Here is a 19,760-nt window from a genome sequence, read left to right as displayed (position 1 = left end):
TCACGATTTAAGGCTTCTCTTCTTCTTGTTGGAGGCTCAGGAAATGATTTATTGAGGCGAGGGAAAGGAGTAGCGTGTAGCATGCCCCAAATCTCGTCGCGCAGCTTCCGACCTCACGGCTTGGTGGATGACCATCCGCTCTCTTCATTCTCTGCACGAATCCAAGAATTTTTTTATTTACGAGGTGATACAGTTGGATTTGATATAAGCGCGGTTCTCAAAAACTTGCAAATTTTGCACAATTTTAAAACAGTTCACAATGCATCAACTCAAAATACTTCAGAGCATGTAGAATTTGAACAACGTTTCTTAAACAGATACTTTATCACGACAATTTCAAATGGCGACAGAATAGGTAGATAAATATAACGTAGAAAATTCGCTTACCACTGACCACAGAATTATAAAAGAAATAAATTAAAAACTGGAGTCAAAATTTCCTTTCGGAAAATTAAATGATCATAAATGTGCCTTTCAATAAATTAAATTTAGATTGATAACGATTACTTTATATGCATCTAAGGAATGGTTATCGAAAGACATCTGTATGAAATCTGGTGTCGACAAGTGTAGGATTCAGTGCACTGAAAGGGGGAAACTAGCACGATGAAATAATCATTCCTCTAGAGTATCATGAGATGAGGCCTCTTTGAAAAAAGTGCCTTCAACATGTCTCTTCGTCATGACCATCCATCAATACTTCACTTCGCAGCCTGCAAGATCACATCGGCCATCCATTCTCTAACGTCCCTCTTTGATAATACGTCTCTCAATCTTGACCATTCTTCACATCACAGTCTGCACGGTTGCCAGGTGACACCGCTTCACACATTGCCTCGCTCATTTTTGACGCAAACTTTCAGGACATTCAGATGAGATCCAGCAACAGTAAACTTATTTATTAGTAATTGAAGCTTCAGTGGTACTGTAATGGTAATAGTAGGTACCCGTTGTTGACAGCGCGTTAGTGGGTGATGTCACTGACTTCTGTTTGTACACTTCGTTCACGTGTAATTTTTAAGCAGAACCTTGGCGAACTCTAACATCCAGTCTGAATTAAAAGGACCTACTAAGAACCTGCCAAATACCCAGCCGAACAGCCAATTTTAGTTCATTAGTGAAATTATTTCAGTAGTTCAGCCGAGGTTGAGCGAGAAGTGAAGGGAAACCCTTCAATTTTAAACTACTGCGCGATTCTTTCAATTAATTTTGCAGATATTAGAATATATTTTCAGTTCAAGAAAATAGTGACATGTAGCAGTTATTTAATCTAAACCAATTTATTAATTCATTAAATCTTGACAGAGTCACCTTGGTCTTCCTCTACAACTCTTATCTTCAAGGCCCAGTCCATTATCCTCCTCCGTTAGCTCACATAACCCCACCCCCGACGACGATTTGCACGTACAGTTTCATCCATCGAGTTTGTTCCTAACAGCTGTTATCTTCCTATAATATTGTCCCCCCCCACATATTACCAGCAATCGTTCTAGCTACTTTCATGTCTGATATTCCTACCTTTTCGTCGCCAAAAGACCTATCTGTGTCGGTGCGATGTAAAAAAAACAAATAGCAAAGAAAATATTCCTACCTTTTCCAGGGATGTTCTTATATTCGAGGCCAGGAGGTAAAAGTAATTATTGTGTAACTTCATTAATTATGCTAATTACAGTATTTAAATTTGGATGATGATTTTTAGCAATATTAACAACTAGCTGATGTACCCGTGATTCGCTACGGAATTCTACATTGTATACAGAATTGTAGGTTAGGTAGTGTAGACATTTTGATCAAGACTGTATTAAACTGCATAGCTCTTAACGTTACTCTAGAAACGAGACGGAGAAATCACCAAACGTCTTTTATCATAGGAAGACTGCGTTAGGGAATTTTCATTACAATGGTAGGCCCGCTTGCCTACCGTCAGTCACAATCAGGTTAGGGAATTGCATTATAACGGCGGACACTCACTCTCCACCTGCTTTTATATATCCTCAGAAAGACTGTCTTAGTGGTTTTCCCAACAAATGAACATAGGTCATTACAATTACGTCAATAGGAATAGCGCGGGTAAAATCAATGATTTCATATGAAATAATCCATCAAATGAAAAACAACACATTTTCTCATTTTTAACGAATAAGTAGTACGCTGCCGATCTAACAGACCAAAGTTCCAAAGCTGGAATGACCAGGCCTCAGACAGCCGTGATCCGTGAACACTCTTAGTCTTTATTCGGGGTGGGGGGGTTCGAATAGAGGAGAGCCCCAGGGCAAAAACTATTCCCTTTTACTGACCTGTTTCCTAGGAGTATCTGATGAGTCGGAAAATCTCAATTCACTACACTGGCGACGGAAAAATCTATCTGACTTGGAGGCAAATTTTTCCTCCAAGCCAGAGGAGAAACCCCTTCTTCACTGCTAATTTTGAATAAAATGAATGTAGCATTTAATAAAAGTGAAGAGGAAGAAGCTCTTTTCAAGATCTTTTTAAGAAACGGCTCTTTTCAGGGTTGAATTTTCAGTTATTTAGTGAATTGTGGAGCTATAATTTGGAATATGCCTAAATTGTAATTCTTGACCAGGTCCACCACTACTAAGTGAGGCTCTGACTTAAGTGTGCATACTGATCATTCAGAACAGCGCGTCAGAGTCGGGATCGAGTAGTTGGAATACTATGATGAACCAGTGTGTTACGTACCAGCAGTATCAGGAAATGTAAGAATCAGAGGAATGGCTATTTCCCTTCAATATTCAGTCAGGCTGTTATAGGCCTACTCGGTACCCAGCAGTAATCCCATCCTTCGAAGTCGAGTGGCAGCATCACAGAACGCCAATATATAAGCATAAGAAGGAAAGAACATCACAACAAACAATGATCAACGTAATGTTATTGTTGATCAATGTTAAGGGCATTCAATATTGTAGGCCTTCACGTTTAGTTTTCTTCCGACTCTTAAATACCACTCTTATCATTGTCGGTACGGTAAAACTGAATAAAACATAAATGGTCGGAAATTGTATTCTCGATAACTTTTGTTATGCAGTACTTTTCGATAGGACCAATAAGATAGGTTTTTAAAAATGAAATTTTAGGCGCCTTCCCCTAAACTACAATTTCAACCAGGGTGAATATTTTTTTTATAACTTAGACTGTAGTTTATTATTCCCCGACACTATATACCGACTTTCATTAAGTTCTGTTAATCCATTTTCTCGTTGGTCGGCGTCGATATGGACTTGGCAACAAAAATACAAAATACATGAATATCTGTATACGGTAACAATGTATGACATAAATGATCGGAAATTTAATTCCATTTAACTTTAGTTATGTAGTATTTATCGATAGGACCACTAATAATATAAATATTTGAGAATTAAACTGTACGCCTTCCCCTAAACTACCATTTCACTCAGCGTGAGTAAAATAATTCATAGCTTAGATTGTAATGGCTCATCCCTTGACTTCACATACCGATTTTCATTAAATTCTCTTCAACCGTTTTTTCGTGATGCGTGTACAGACAGACAGACAGACAGACAGACAGACAGACAGACAGACAGACAGACAGACAGACAGACAGACAGACAGACAGACAGACAGACAGACAGACATGATGGAAAAGTAAAAAGTGCATTTCCTTGTTACTATAGACATGACCGATGCGGACATATCATTCTTTTCAAATTCTGAGCAATGTACAGACAAAACTCTTATTTTATATATACCGATAGATATACCTTTCCAATCATGATTATTTCCAGATATCGAAACACGATTCAACATTTAAAAAATGAGTTAATAGGACTGGATTCACAAGCTAGCCTATAGTTTAATTTAAAACTCGCATTACAATATAATACTTTGAAAACTGGTATTAATTAGATATTATTATTTTCATTATTTGAAGAGAAATTGTATTAGACTTCATATAACTAATGAAATAGATACTGTATTTTAAAGTATTACTATGTTATAAAAATTGGCAACTAATTCTAAATGTAATTTTCGTTTCCTTTTTTATGCCACACAAGTTACACAAATATTCTACTGTAAATGACAAAGCTGTGATTTGTCAACATCATTAGCGGTGGTTTATGGTTAAAACGTTAAATAAAAGGAACATTTCCACTAGTAATAGGCATTCTACTAGGGCTAGGGTTTCAACGACTACAATTCTCTGCATACAATTATGTCCTAAATTTACCAAGATATGACGTAATACAAACTAAACATTTTCCAAAAGTTGCAAGAAGACTAGCAGCTTACTTATCACAATCCTACGATTCTCTTATCCTTCCAATTTAAAAACTTGATCCTCGCAAATCCTATAACCTTCAAACATAATTTAATCATAATATTTTCTGTGGAAAATAAAACCAAATAATAATAACAATAATAAACTCCGCCTGCAGCAGTCACTGGATGGTTGCTGTTGTCGGTCCCAAGCCCGGATAAAGGAGGAGGGTTGGTTTTGACTACATATTTGTTCAACCGCAAATGTTATTTAGCCAAAAGACAAAAAGAGGTACCTCCCGATCTCAACAATCGATGATCATCCCTGAATGTATCTTCAACTTGCAACATTGCTATGATGGATAACACGTTATCACAGCAACTATCGCGGGCTCTGGACACACCTATTCTCCCCATCATCGGATTCCAGGGGATCGAGAGCATCATGCAGAGAAGAGGCGGAGCTCCTCAAAATCTCCTCGTCTCAAGAAAAGGACCTTCGTAGGTACAATTAATGTCAACACCTTGCTGAAAACAGGAAAGCTAAACAGCTCACGGACACCCTGGAGCTTCCAGGATGATCGTCACTCTTGTGGATTTTAAGAAGACGTATGATACTGTAGACAGGTAGACAGACAGTTTTTGACACTATAGAACAGAGCCTCTGAGAGTGCATGCACCGATGCATTGCGCGACACAGGGTGCAAAAGGTAACTACAGGAAACGTGTTTCGGAGATGAAAACCGTTTTGACTCTGAAGAGTACAGGATATTTAAACCTGCCATCAGAATCCACAAGAAGCTACTACAACTAGAGACAGCCTTTGGAGTACGAAGAACAATCATCAATGCGGTACTTGGCTTTACATCCCCATCTGAAGGAATCTCAACCCTTACTGTGAAATCGAGCAACAAAGCTTACTCCTTGGTCAACGTCCACGCACCCAAAAATAATTTCATGAACAAATGTCCTACCTGATGCAACCCTCCCAGTGTGGAGGGAGGTATTCACCTTTGTGTGCTTCCATGGTGGTTCATAGTGTGGTGTGTTATGTGTGTATGACGATATGTATATTAAAACACACACAAACACCCAGTCCCCGAGCCAAAAGAATTAACCAACCGTGGCTCAAATCATTGACCCAGCCGAGAATCGATCTTAGGGTCCTCTGAATCGAAAGCTGCGACGCTGACCTTCAACAAAAGAGCCTGATAACGCGTATGTGCAGTATAAATAAATTTAAAGCTACTGTAAAAGATAAGAAAATTTAGTTTCAATGTTCTACATCCAGTACTATTGCTGTGCAACTCATGTGTGCCTACGTTGGGTGTAGCTTGTTGATTCATGGTCATGCAATTACCTTCGTAATCTGCACAATCTCCTGGAACTTTAACATTGTGTCAAGGATACAGTGATACAATGATACCTATTGAAAACGAGATACGAGTATGTAGTGTTAAAATATTTCGCCACTGCTTCGTTTCTCATGCCTCGTAAATGGTGAGAGCTTGTGCCAATTCAAGGTGTATCATTATATATCTCATGTTAGAAAACAATTCAAATTCGAACGTAAGTAAATTAATTAAGTAATGTAAACAGAGCGAGTTACTTCGAAATATATCTGCGTAACAAAATAAATAAGGTATGTGCATATATTTTCCCATTTTTATAGCATTCATTATTATAAAGTTCATGGTGAGCGACTTCGTGGTTCTACTTATCATTGTAGTACGTTAAAGTGGAAGAAGGCAACGTAAGGTAAGGCAATGTAATATATAGGGTGAGAAAGTGTTTTCTCTCTCCTGTGGCTAATAGAATGAATGCGAGTTGGATTCCCTCCCATTGCCGACCTCAAGAGCAGAAGGTAGTGAGCATTTAGGATTGATCGGTTTTTACGATGAGCTACAATCCTTCTTGTGTTGTTGTGTTCAATCTTAAGTTGTTTAGCAGGACCCCATGTTGCCAGTTCATTAAGAGGCTGCAACGTGACTCATTTGCCTTATGTTTTACTGCAGGGAGAGACACGGAAAGCTGGGCTGAGTGGCTCAGACGGTTGAGGCGCTGGCCTTATGACCCCAACTTGGCAAGTTATATCCTGGCTCAGTGCGGTGGTATTTGAAGGTGCTCAAATACGTCAGCCTCGTGTCGGTAGATTTACTGGCACGTAAAAGAACTCCTGCGGGACTAAATTCCGGCACCTCGGCGTCTCCGAAAACCGTAAAAGTAGTTAGTGGGACGTAAAGCAAATAATATTATTACGAAACGGGGGAAAGTTACTGGCAGTTTAGAAGGTGCTGCCGCGCAGGTGGACTGTAGAAATATTTCCTTGTTCCCGACTGGCAGGGATAGAGTGCGCAGTCAAATAGTTAGCACGGTTAGCGGTAAGCGTACTGAATGAATGTTTAGTGTTGCATTCCTACACTTGTAATTGGACGTTACTTGTGTTAGCTACCAGTGTGGTGACATAAAGTATAGGACAACGGATATTTTTTTTACTTGATGTATTTCTCCTAAGGAAGAAATTGTATGACAAAACCGTTCGCAAATTTCTACGTCGATTCCATGGCGAATAATTACTCGTACCCACGATTTAAGTGTCTGTGATTTTTATTCTTAAGTAAGATTAAAACTGAGGCCGATGACCTTAGATGTTGGGCCCCTTTAAACAACAAGCATCATCATCATTAAAACAGAAAGGGTACAAGAAAAATCCACATGCTCTGGAAGCCCTAAATAATGAAATCAGATGACTGATACGTAAAATTTCAGAAGCGAAGACACAACGAGTGTTCTGGATTTGTTTACGCTACTGCAACGTTTCTATGGAGAACGATGGACATATTTTCAACTACTGACTTGATAAGAGGTCAGATCTACATTTGATTTCAACTTCACTTCTAATTAATAATTTATGCCTACTATAACAAAATGAAGTGTCTGCCTATCCGAGGCGGTAAAGGCGTGCTCGGTTCACCCGAAAGGACCTGGGTTCGATTCACCGTCAGCAAGCCAAAAGATTTATGAAATGTGATTTCCACTTCTTAAGGTGCACATGGCCCGGAAGTTCACTCAATCTATACAAAAAATTGGTGTCAAGTTGATTCCGGGAGGGCAAAGGTGGCCGGGCGTAGAACGAACCACTCTGCCCCACCAAGTGCCGAGGTTACAAATACCTTCCACCCCTCGCAGAACCTTCACGACTTGAACGGAGATGACTTTTTTTAAGAAACAAAATTGAACTCTCGTACGCTACTACAGCTTACCGGTGAGTATAGCAATGGATTGCGGGCAGTCTGTACCCTCGATATCCCCTGCATAGTGCGGTAACTTTTCGTCGCCTCTCTCTGAGATACGGATGGCATCCGAATGTCATTACTCTGGAAGAATTCAGTTTTAATCCTGCTTCTTGGCTGAATGATGTTAGGGCGTAAACGCAAGTCAGTGGTAAAAAGAGGTGTCGTTTTGATTTTGGTAGACTGAATTTTCAAATAATTGTTAGGTGGGAAGTACCCATCCATCATCCTTTCAGCTAAGACACTTGACACCACAAGTCTTGTCCACTACTACTACTAAAATGTTTTCGTACCTCCCCTGAAGGGGGAGGCGGGCCTCTTAGACGGTGACGCCGTTTCTCGGGCCGGGAGATTTGTTCGGCGAAGGAGATTTTCGGAGAAGATGAGGGGATTTGCGAACGTGGCCTATACTAGGAACTCTCCCGACATTCGCTTTAGTGCAGGAGAATGAAAAACCAAGGAAAACCATTCTCAGGACAGCCGACGGTTGGGGCCAGCCGTGAGGTCCAGTTCGGTCCCGTCTCCCGAATGTAGAGGCGTAGAGCCACGGTAAGGCCTGGCCAACCCTCCTGTGCTCGGTTGGCCGGTGAGAGTGCAGAGCTGTTGGACCACGGACCAGCCGTGTCCACTTAAGGACAGAGACCCACTCTGCATTTACGAACCGCTTGTCCACTTGGTACTATTAAGTTCACTGTGACTTCAGCGTTGAGTTGTACGGAATTCTCGTGTGTAGATTTAAAGCGGGGAAATAATGTTTTTTTTTTTTAGAAATAAAATTGATGGTGTGAATTAAATCAGTGCAAGCATTCACGGAAGGAGATAATGAACTGATGGATCTTACAACAGAATAAAATGTAATAGAGGAAAAGTCTTCCATAGCAACTGTTGCTACGTTGACAACTCAGTGGAAACTTCTACCAAAACTACCCGGACACTAAATATATTGGAATAGAATAGACATCTGCCATAGCAACGTAACTGTTCTTATTATCACGACTCAACAGAAACCACAATGAAGAGTACTACGCATGCTTGCCGCATTCATAGAGGAGACATTTTAAAGAAATAGTAGTAATACAGTACTGGATCTTGGCTCAGTGTCACACCAGACTTCAATTGTATTATGCTGTTTATTTCTTACTAACCGATTAAATGAACCATGAAGTAATTCTGACGGACAATTTCTAATTTCTCTTTAAGATCTCTTGTAAGAACTACGGATATTTTTGTGCTTATTGCGCATGTTCTAAGGTCATGTTTCTATAGTAGTAATTTAGTATTAGAAAGTGGGTACGCTGGCAGTCGGTCGAATCCGAATGGCTCAGGTTTGGATCCCGTTAACTTCGGGTGGTATTTCAAATTCGACGAACGTATGGAGGGAGTAAATTATTGATCAAGTTTCAAACTGAGCATAAGGACTCCACAGACTACTCATAAATACAAGAAGATGAAAGATGACGAAGGAAAGAGTTGCGATAGTATTAGTGGTCATACAGACAAATAATAATAATAATAATAATAATAATAATAATAATAATAATAATAATAATAATGGAAATCTCATGACCTGTACCAACTCTCAGACAAAATCTCAGACACATTTAGGAAAGACGTTTGAAATTTTATGGACATATTCTCAGAATGAGTAATCAGAGATTGACCAAAAGAATTCTGAACCTTGCCCTATCAATGAAAGTAAAAAGCAATTGGCTGTTCGAAGTTGGTAAAAGATCTTCAGGAAATAGGCATCACAGATGACATTGTGCTAGACGGATCTAACATCAGAAAATTAGTCAACAACCACCGCTTTAAACATCATTCAAGCACTATCACCATCAAAACTTGGTCAGAAGATCGCAAGAAAAGCCACAGCGAGAGGATGGAGGGATTTTGGAAGAAGAAAAAGGCAACGACATCAGCTAAATAAGTTATATCGCGCTCCTTAGTTGGGCATAACGAAGAAATAATAATAATAATAATAATAATAATAATAATAATAATAATAATAATAATAATAATAATAAAATTCAACCTCAGACACACTGTACCAGACATTTTATATGCGGCATTTAGACTGCCTGCCTATCAGTTTCGATGTTTAATTTTTAACATATGGCGGAGATATTGCAACTCTGTTGGGTGATCTATGGATGGAATTTAATTAATTAGTTAATTAATTAATTATGAAATACAATGGCTTATGGCTTTTAGTGCCGGGAGTGTCCGAGGACAAGTTCGGCTCGCCAGATGCAGGTCTTTTCATATGACGCCCGTAAGCGACCTACGTGTCGTGATGAGGTTGAAATGATGACGAAGATGACACATACACCCAGCCCCCATGCCAGCGGCATTGACCAATTATGGTTACAATTCCCGACCCCACCGGTAATCGAACCCGGGACTCCTGTGACCAAAGAACAGCACGCTAACCATTTAGCCATGGAGCCGGACATTAATTAAATAATTATAATATACAAGAGATCTTTTATATGCAAACATTGCGGTGCATGGATTGTTGAACTAACTTCTTTCCCCTCCTCAAAAATCCGAGTAATAAGCCAACAATCTTGAGATACCGAGTCCAACATACCGCCACTGATTTATGGAGGAAGCTAGTAGTAATAGTAGCTGTTGTAGGTTATACATACAAACATTCTTCTGAAGTGTCTGCTGAGTCATTCTAATGAAAGCCACAACAAAGTTGCTACATGGAGTAGGACCAACAAGGTTTGATTTTCCAATTTTTTCGTGGCCCTTAATATGAACGACAGAATCTATGCTTACCTGGAGAAATCATTAGAAGCATCATTTAACACCGTGCAAGTCCGTCTCTGGACTTGATAACCGCCTGGATTCGGTAGTGTAAGTTCGTCGAATCCAGGTTAAGCCACTCGCTGAGTATTTGATCGCGCAATTCCACCGAATTGCGGGGATACTGATGTCGGCGTTTTACCTGCTGTTCCAGCATGTCCCATAGATTTTCAATGGGGTCCAAGTCCGGTGTTTTTACAGCCCAATCGAGATGTAATAATATGGGGGAGAGTTCGTAAAACAAGTCACATATGCGACTAGCCCGATGAATTTTGCTGTTGTCATCTTCAGTACATGCAGATGTTGACTGAAAGGCAACACCTGATCATCCAGAATGTTTAAATAAGCATGTTGGTTCATGTTAGTGGTCACTTCAGTTGGTGGGCCCAAGCCACGATTCGAAAAGCAGCCCCAAAACATCACAGACCCACCTTCGGCTTGAACCTGTCCTTGCACATATCCAGGACGAAATGCTTCATTTGGTCTTTGGTGCACTCGACGACATGCGTCATTGGAATACAGGCAATAACGTGATTCGTCAGACCACATTACGTTCCGCCAGTCAGCTACTGTCCACGTTCGATTATTCCTAGTCCATTGAGGCCTTCGGTTCAGAGGGTTCCGGGTTCAATTCCCGGTGGGGTTGTGGATTTTAATAGCGTCTAATAAATTATTCTGGCTCGGGGACTGGGTATTTGTGTTTTCCAACACGAAATATCCCGCACTACTAACCACGAGAGAAACACGCAATAGATTTTATATCCGTCCACATAGGGTTAGTGCCATAAAACAGTGAAAAATCCACATGTGCGACACAGTTCGCACCCTCGACCCTACACGTGTGAAAAAAGCGGTAGAAGAAGACTTCCTTCGTCACTGATCATGAGGTATCCAGTGCTAAGCTCCTCCATACATGTCAACATTTTTGGGCATATTCAATACGTATGATTTTAGTGGTGGAAAATTCATCGACCCTTTTATCAAAATCATACCTGGTCTCCAATAGAGTAAAATACTAAACTTCATATCCCGTCGGGTATTTAATTTTGAAAAGTACAGCCGTCTACAAACATATTACTTCATCTGTCAAAAATGTATGATCTTCGGAATAGTATGTATCAGTTTATGAATATACATTCCGCATTTCAGTTATGAAAGAGGTTTTGGTGTGAGTTAATTAGGTACACGCTCAATGAACAGCGTTTTCAAATCGCGTATTTAGGTGTATTGGAAATTATCATTTCATTTCAAATCAACCAAATTAATTCAATGAGAACTTTCTACAAAGTGCAGTCACTAACTTTCCAATTCTAATTCAAATGAATTTAAAATGCACGTGCATTAAAAAATCTCAGCCGGGCTGAGTGGCTCAGACGGTTGAGGGCCTGGCCTTCTGACCCCAACTTGGCAGGTTCGATCCTGGCTCAGTCCGGTGGTATTTGAAAGTGCTCAGATACATCAGCCTCGTGTCGGTAGATTTACTGGCACGTAAAAGAACTCCTGCGGGACTAAATTCCGGCACCTCGGCGTCTCCGAAGACCGAAAAAGTAGTTAGTGGGATGCAAAGCAAATAGCATTATTAATTAAAAAATCTGACGTTTCCACAGAATCGCCACACACTTAGCTGGTAGATTTCTATTCAGACACACAAGGTTGAAATTCACGTGGTTCTTAGTGTGTAGTTTCACCCATAAAATCACGTGGAAACCCGGCTCACAAGACTGACCTAAGATGTCTCCAGTGACCCCAAAAACACCTGGGATAAGTCGAAGAAAGTTTACCCGTCAGAATTTCCATATGTACAACTGTAGAACACGTTATCCCAATCTCAGACTACAGCAAGTTGACATGCGCCCTCCTGTATAAGCCGATATATTTGAAGATGGCAATCTTGAAGATGGTAAGACAGTACTGGATAGCTAGTGGCTTTACGTCGCACCGACACAGATAGGTCTTATGACGACGATGGGATAGGAAAGGCCTAGGAGTTGGAAGGAAGTGACCGTGGCCTTAATTAAGGTACATCCCCAGCATTTGCCTGGTGTGAAAATGGGGAAACCACGGAAAACCATCTTCAGGGCTGGTGACAGTGGGATTCGAACCCACTCTCTCCGGGATCTCCCCTAACCGCACGGCCAACTCGCCCGGTGACAGTATTTGTCCTCTTGTGTTTTCATTGTTCCCTCTTCCCACACTGACATGTCATAGTAATTATCCTATTACGTATTGATTTTCATATTCACATTTCTCCAAATATGACATGATTTGCCACTTTGTTAGTTTCCATTACTTCACCCATCCACTGGGACCCTTTTCCTCTTTTGTGACTGATCTACGTCCTCAGTCTTTTACCTCCTGTAATCATTCAAGACCGAAGATCTGTCAATGTGCCCTCAAATGAGTGTTGAAGTCCATCCACCTGAAAGCAGGGTGGGACGGGCAGAGGGAACGCAGTCGTTGGGGGCTGAAAAGTAGTGATGGGATAATCGAATAGAATCGATTATTTTTCCACTCGATTATTTTTTCGATTATTCATTTGAAACAATCGAATGATTGGGTCAATTGAATACTGAATCTTTTCGAGATAATCGAATGTAAAGTAATCTTAATGTCGTCATCGACTCATCAATCTCATCACAGGAAAATTAAAATTACCTGTCTCTTCCCTTACAGGGAGTGTGTGGGTCGGACGAACGGTCCCTGGTAAGTTTTCGGGACATAATAAGAACCCATGCTCCACACGTATGAATGAATCATGCATTCACATGCCATCACAGTAATTAAAATGCATAGATTAATATATTGCATCACACGCCCACGCCTTTACGTGAAGCGCAATTGTATAGTTTTGACTACTTGGCTCAACAAATTTATCAAATCATAATTAAAAATTCTTCAGAATTTTCTCTAAAATATTTCGAAGTCACTATCATTGCGAAATTCTGTCGCTAATTGATTTCAAAAAGACTCCAGACCTCTAATAATAATAATAATGATGATGATGATATTTTGTGAAAACTTTATTTTACAGATATTAAAGATGAAGATAGTTAATTCACTCATTTAGTTCCAACATTTGGAAAAAAGGCGCATTTCTATGTTTCTAAGAGTTCATCTATTCCTTCATTTAAATCGCTTATCCATCCGACACACTTAAACCGAAACATTTATTCATGAGGCATCCAATTATTATATGCGATAAAACTGAATTATATTTGAAGCTCATTCGAATATTTTATTCGGTTATTTATTAGATTATTCACATAATCGGATGGTGGTTATTCAATTTTTCGATTACCCCATCACTACTGAGAAGTACTGGTTGTGAAAGAACTAGAATTGACGAGAAGTAATCCCGTCTATTTGAAGAGGATGTGGAGACAGTGGTTGTTGTTTGGCTTGGTCTAATCTTCATTCTTGGCACTGAGTTTACCTTGCACCGATTAAGACAAGTCTTATGGGGACAATAGTGGGGTAGGATAGGGCTGGGACTGGGAAGAAAACTACCGTGGCTTTAATTATGGTACCACCCGAGCATTTGCATGGTGTGAAAATGGGAAGGGCTGCCGATAGTGATGTTTGAACCCACCATCACCCGATTGTAAGCTAACGGCTACACATCCCGAACTCGCTCGGTTTCACCAATTTCTTTTGGCACAACTGATCTGTGATTGTGTTTGTCGTACTATATGTTCCTTGCACGTCCCTACCATTCTTAGTAATTAATTTCGTATGGCTATTTCCAGCCGGGTGCAGCCCTCGTAAGACAGACCCTCCTATGAGGGTGGGCGGGATCTGCCATGTGTAGGTAACTGCGTGTTATTGTGGAAAAAGATAGTGTTATGTGTGGTGCGTGAGTTGCAGGAATGTTGGGGACAGCACAATCACTCAGTACCCGAGCCAAGGGAACTAAGCTTTTAAGGTTAAAATCTCAGACCCGGCCGGGAATCGAACTCCAGATCCTCTGGAACAAAGGCCAGCACGCTAATCATTTATCCATGGAAACGGACATTAGTTGAATATAACTTGATATAGCCCACCAATAATAATACTTAAACATCACACACACTACCTAAGACTGATGACCACGATATCTCGACAATTACATAAAATGCTAATCAGGAATTCATAGTAGCTTTTTCTTCGATCTTGAGAATACGAAGTGCACAATATTTTCATAACTACTATTTAAGTCCGTCAGGACATGTTAATTTACATGCCTGGCGCATGAATAAAGGGCAGTCACTTACGGCTTCATAACTAGCTATATACTCCTAAATCACCGCTTCACCAGGCAATCAATATACCTATTAACATGTAACTATAATAGTACGGTGTGAACACTTCACACCTCTGGAATTACTAGTACCTCCTTGCTGAGAACTACACAAATAACTATGTTTGAAATATAGTCTATCCCCAGTTGCCTGCCCTTCACAACCTGTCTTGATTACGGGAGCAAGCTTTGTAATTGTATGACGTGAAACGTCAATGATACCGGATTCATTTCAGGACTGACTCAAGCATATCAGTACAAAAACTTCCAGTTCCTTTCTCTGTACCACCTGTATGTTTGATAGAAGGCAGTTCAGATTAAGGAAAGATTATTCCATTTAGGCTGAACTTGTAGGATTCCAGCAAGATGTAGCCGGTATTTTAGATTCAGGAGGTCAAATGGGCTGTATTGCTATTGACCTATCCAAGGCCTTTGATAGGATAAATCATTGGAGAATATTGACAAAAATTGGGGCTATTTAAATGGACAAATGGGTGATTGAATAAGTGGCTAAATTTCTTGAAATTAGAACTCAGGGAATTAGAGTAGGTGAAGCATTATCTGATCCTGTAATGATTAAGAGCCGCGATCCACAAGGCAATATTATTGGACCTCTGTATTTTCATATACATAGGCTATAAATTATATGAGTGAAATTAGAGATAAAGCTTTTTAAGGCAGATGCTATACTGTATAGAGTAGTACATAAGCTAGAGGTTTGTGAGCGAATGTAAAATAGAACTCGACTATCTTATTATAGAGTAATAAATAAGCTACAGGATTGTGAGAGACTAAAAAAAGATCGTAGTACGAAGACGAAGTTGGAATTCAAGACAACAAATTGGGGCAAATACTTGTTTATAGGAAGAGTAGTGGTATAATGGAAAGCGGGCTGAAAAGTCAGGTGGTTTCACTAAGAGGATTTTTTTTTCTGTTTTAGTTATTGTGTTGATGGAGAGGAAGTACCCCATTGGGACTGTAAGTACTGCATTTAGGTGTTAATATAAGGAAACATTCATTAGATTAATCACATTACCGAGGTTATAAATAAAGGGTTAAATCTCTTCATATGGTCATGAAGGGAATTAGGGATTTTAGTAAGGATGTAAAAGAGAGAGCATACACTTCACTGGCAAGACCCTAATTGGAGTACGGTTCGAATGTATGGGTCACCTGCCAGGATTACTAGATTCAAGAACTGGAAGAGATCAAAAGGAAAACAGGGCGATTTATTCTGGGAGATTTCTGACAACGGAGTAGTGTTACGAAAATATTGCAAAGTTTAGGCTGGAAAGACTTGGGAGTAAGGAGATGAACAGCTTGACCAAGTCGCATGTTCCGAACTGTTAATGTACTTGGAATGACATTAGTAGACGAATAAGCTTGAAAGCATGTTTACGGAGGATGTTATTATAGAACAATAAATAAGCTACAGGATTATGAGAGAATGTAAAAAGATCGTAATATGAAGACCAAGTAGGAATTGAAAAGAACAAATCGGGGCAAATATTTGTTTATAGGAAGAGTAATTAGGGATTGGAATAACTTATCACGGGATATGTTAAATAAATTTCCAACTTCTTTGAAATAATTTAAGAAAAGGGTAGCTGAACAACTAATAGGAAATCTGCCACATGGGTGACAGACTTAAATGCAGATCAGTGATGATCGATTGTTTCACTGTGTCCACTTGAAGAAATCTTTAAACATTCTAATTCGACATACTGAAAAGGGATAATTGAAGTCATATCTCTGAACTGTATATACCTTCACTGAACTCTCGTGAGCTCAGTGAATTAAATAAATAAAAAAATAAATAAATAAATAAATAAATAAATAAATAAATAAATAAATAAATAAATAAATAAATAAATAAATAAATAAATAAATTAGCCGTATGAATCCCCTAAGGGCTATGGCCTCCTGCAATGCAGGGACAGTGCTCAGTTTAGCTCATCAGGTGAGCAGGTCCTGAAGTGAATTATATGTCTATAATTTTAACCTCCTTCGCGTCGATTGTTCCTGGTAGAACAGCTGTTATTTACTTTTATTTACTGACGGGAGTTCAGCGTCCCGCTAGGTTTTCGAGGTAGCCTCCTCATTACTGATATTAGACCTCATGGGAATTCAAAATCGTCATAAGCACATGATAGGTACAGAGTGATCTATATAAAACGGTTAGTATTAAAAGTAGCATATCGTCGTTGCCGGGACAAAACCTCCTATGTGATAATATTTTTGGGGATATACTGACCAGCAGCACATGCATTATGAAGAGCGAGAATGGCTTGACAATGTTCACACAATGTTGCACCTTAGATGACAGAACCTTACCGGCCAAACTTCTAAGCTAAAATATTTCACATAGGAGATTTTGTCCCGGCAGCAACGATATTTTTGTTTTCACACTGCACGGATTCTAGTAGTTTTCAAAAAGACATTTGAACTATGTGAGTTTAGATCTGTGAAGTGTCCGAGTGATGTACTTTCTTTTTGACAATTTCGATATCGAATTCAGTCACTGCTACACATCATAGAACTGCTTGAGAGGAAAAGATTACCCCAGGCGTGTAATGTCCGACAGTGGTGCGACAACAACGATATGGCAACCCTGTAACTGGAAGCACAAAATAGACGGGGGGGGGGGGGAGTGAGAATCTTCATGGATGTCGCCAAACTTCTGTGTCTAGATGGCACCAGAAGAATAAGACAGTAGCACTATCCATAGTTAGTGTCTAATTTCAGCACAGTTGTAATTCCTCTTAAGAAAAACAATAATCACCACCACCATCATATAATTTCAGGTCTGATTATGCAATTAATTAATTCAAGCTCTAAGGAATACAATTCCATACAGACTACCCTAACGATAATATAATTTAGATCAGACTGATTCTACATACACTACATTAGCTAATCACTTGGATGTACAAAAGTCCTAATTTGATCAACAATGAGAAGTCAACTACCTTGGTCAAGGTGACCGATACAGAAGTACAGTCAGCTTAGTTGACACATGTCGCTAACGGGACTCAGAGCAGCAGATGACAGACTGTCTTCTTTATTAAGAAAGCGCAGGCAAGTACTGCACCATGTGTTTTCCCCGGAGCTAGTTCTAAGTCACGTCATTGGCTCAAATCATTGTCTGCTAGGTAACCTTAGCCCGCGGATAGCCAACACACCAGATGTATCTTTCTCGCTGGTCTGATAACGTCAGGAAGGGCACTTTAGTGATGTTATAAACTGCACAATGACATGCATACAGTACAGGCATATGCGTTAGAGACTATTCTCCTTAATAGGACAAAATTAGATAGTTTCTCCATAAAAATGACTCCGCATCTTATTCTTGGCCATCCTAGAAATATTCTCGACTTCTCGGGGTCAGCTCTTGATGTGGATTAACCCCAGTTTGAGGATGTCCCTCTTGATGCCAGCCTCTATGTTGAGGGATGTATTCACTATTGCATGTTTCTGTGGTGGTTGGTGGAGTGGTGTGTTGTCTGAATACGAAGGTGTTTATTGAGACGAACACCCAATCCCCGAACTAAAGAAGAAATCTTCGGTCCGGCTCGAAATGAAACCCAGGGTCCCATGAATCGAAGGCAACTACGCTGACCATTGTGCCATGGATATGGACTTTGGGAGATTTCCTTATATCATATAAAATTCCGTAACGCTTTATAACGAGTCAACATGCCTTCATTTTGATGACTTGAGAGACAAATAAACAAATATAAGTTCCTTATTTCTTCTACAGGCTATCAAAGGGTGTTAGTTCAAGGTATTTTTAGACATGTAGCAGGAACTGTACACAGTAGCCTAACGTGACCGTTTTTCTGGGTAGGGTGCCGAAGCTGTTACCAACATTTGTACAGTATTAATCATAACTACCAATGTGCAAACCTTGACAGAAATTTAAATTGACCTGAATCTTCCTTGTAGATCGGCTCGATTCTCCTTTCTAAACAGCAAATACATCGATGATCCTAGATACAAATTCTGGACGTCCAGAAGACATTTCCAGGCTCATGTTTTTCAGCACGAGGAAAAATAGGGTAGTCGCCCGTTAGTCACAGAATTTCTCAGGGAAGATTTAAATCGTTTTGGACAAAATATACTCCTTTCATGGGCTGCCTGGCCGAGGTGGTAAAGGTGTGCTCGGTTCACCCGGAAGGGCGTGGATTCAATGCACCAGGAAGTCGAGAAATTTCAGATTTCCACTTCTCAAGGTGCACAGGTCCTGGGGTTCACTCAGCCTAAACCAAACATGAGTACTATACGTTCGGGTGAGGGTTTCGGACAAAGGTGGCTGAACATAGAGCTAACCGCTCTATCCCATTTAGTGCCGAGGTTCTGCACTCCGCCTAGAACCATTATTTTCATTTTTTTTTCACACTCCCTTCACAAGAGTCAGTGGTTGCTGGCATATTTAATCCACAGGAAGAAGTTGAAGAGTCTCAGTTGAAATGCCCTTCCGACCATTATTTTTGAGATGCTTAAAAAATGCTTAGAAAGTTTATCCTCAATTTCAAAAATAAACATTAGTTCTCCTTTCAGTTTATCTTTGTCGAAGTAAAGGTAAAGTTTACATAGCACGTCGACTTTGGCCTCTGGAAGTAGTATTGGCTGGATGTACTATTTAAATTTAATATCGTGAGCTCGAAAATATCTAAGTTTATGAAATCCTTAAACCACGTTTCGAAGTTCAGAATTAGAGCATCCAATACCCCATTTTATGTTATTCTTTCCAAATTAATCACCATCATTTAGACTGAGCTTACATTGGATTTCATCGTATGTTAATAATAATAATAATAATAATAATAATAATAATAATAATAATAATAATAATAATAATAATAATAATAATAATATTCAACCGTGTATCTGTACAGTGACTGTTTTGGCGAAATTTTTGTACAGTCATCCGTTTCAGGTGATTTAATGATCATCTACATATTTGTTAGCTTTAGATTACTGAACGTCCTCCTTTCTACATCCCCCACCCCCAAGCAAGATTGGGGCATAATCTGCCAGACGAGCTAGAATATTGAAATTTGGAAAAATTACATACCTTAGCCTGTAACCGACGGAAAGCTCCAAGATCTTTAAATATTTCACGTTTTACCCCCGAAAAA

The sequence above is a fragment of the Anabrus simplex genome, chromosome 1 (genome assembly GCF_040414725.1).
Source record: "Anabrus simplex isolate iqAnaSimp1 chromosome 1, ASM4041472v1, whole genome shotgun sequence".
Lineage (NCBI taxonomy): Eukaryota > Metazoa > Arthropoda > Insecta > Orthoptera > Tettigoniidae > Anabrus > Anabrus simplex.
The sequence above is the reverse complement of the archived record's forward strand: the minus strand, read 5'-3'. Positions refer to the sequence as shown.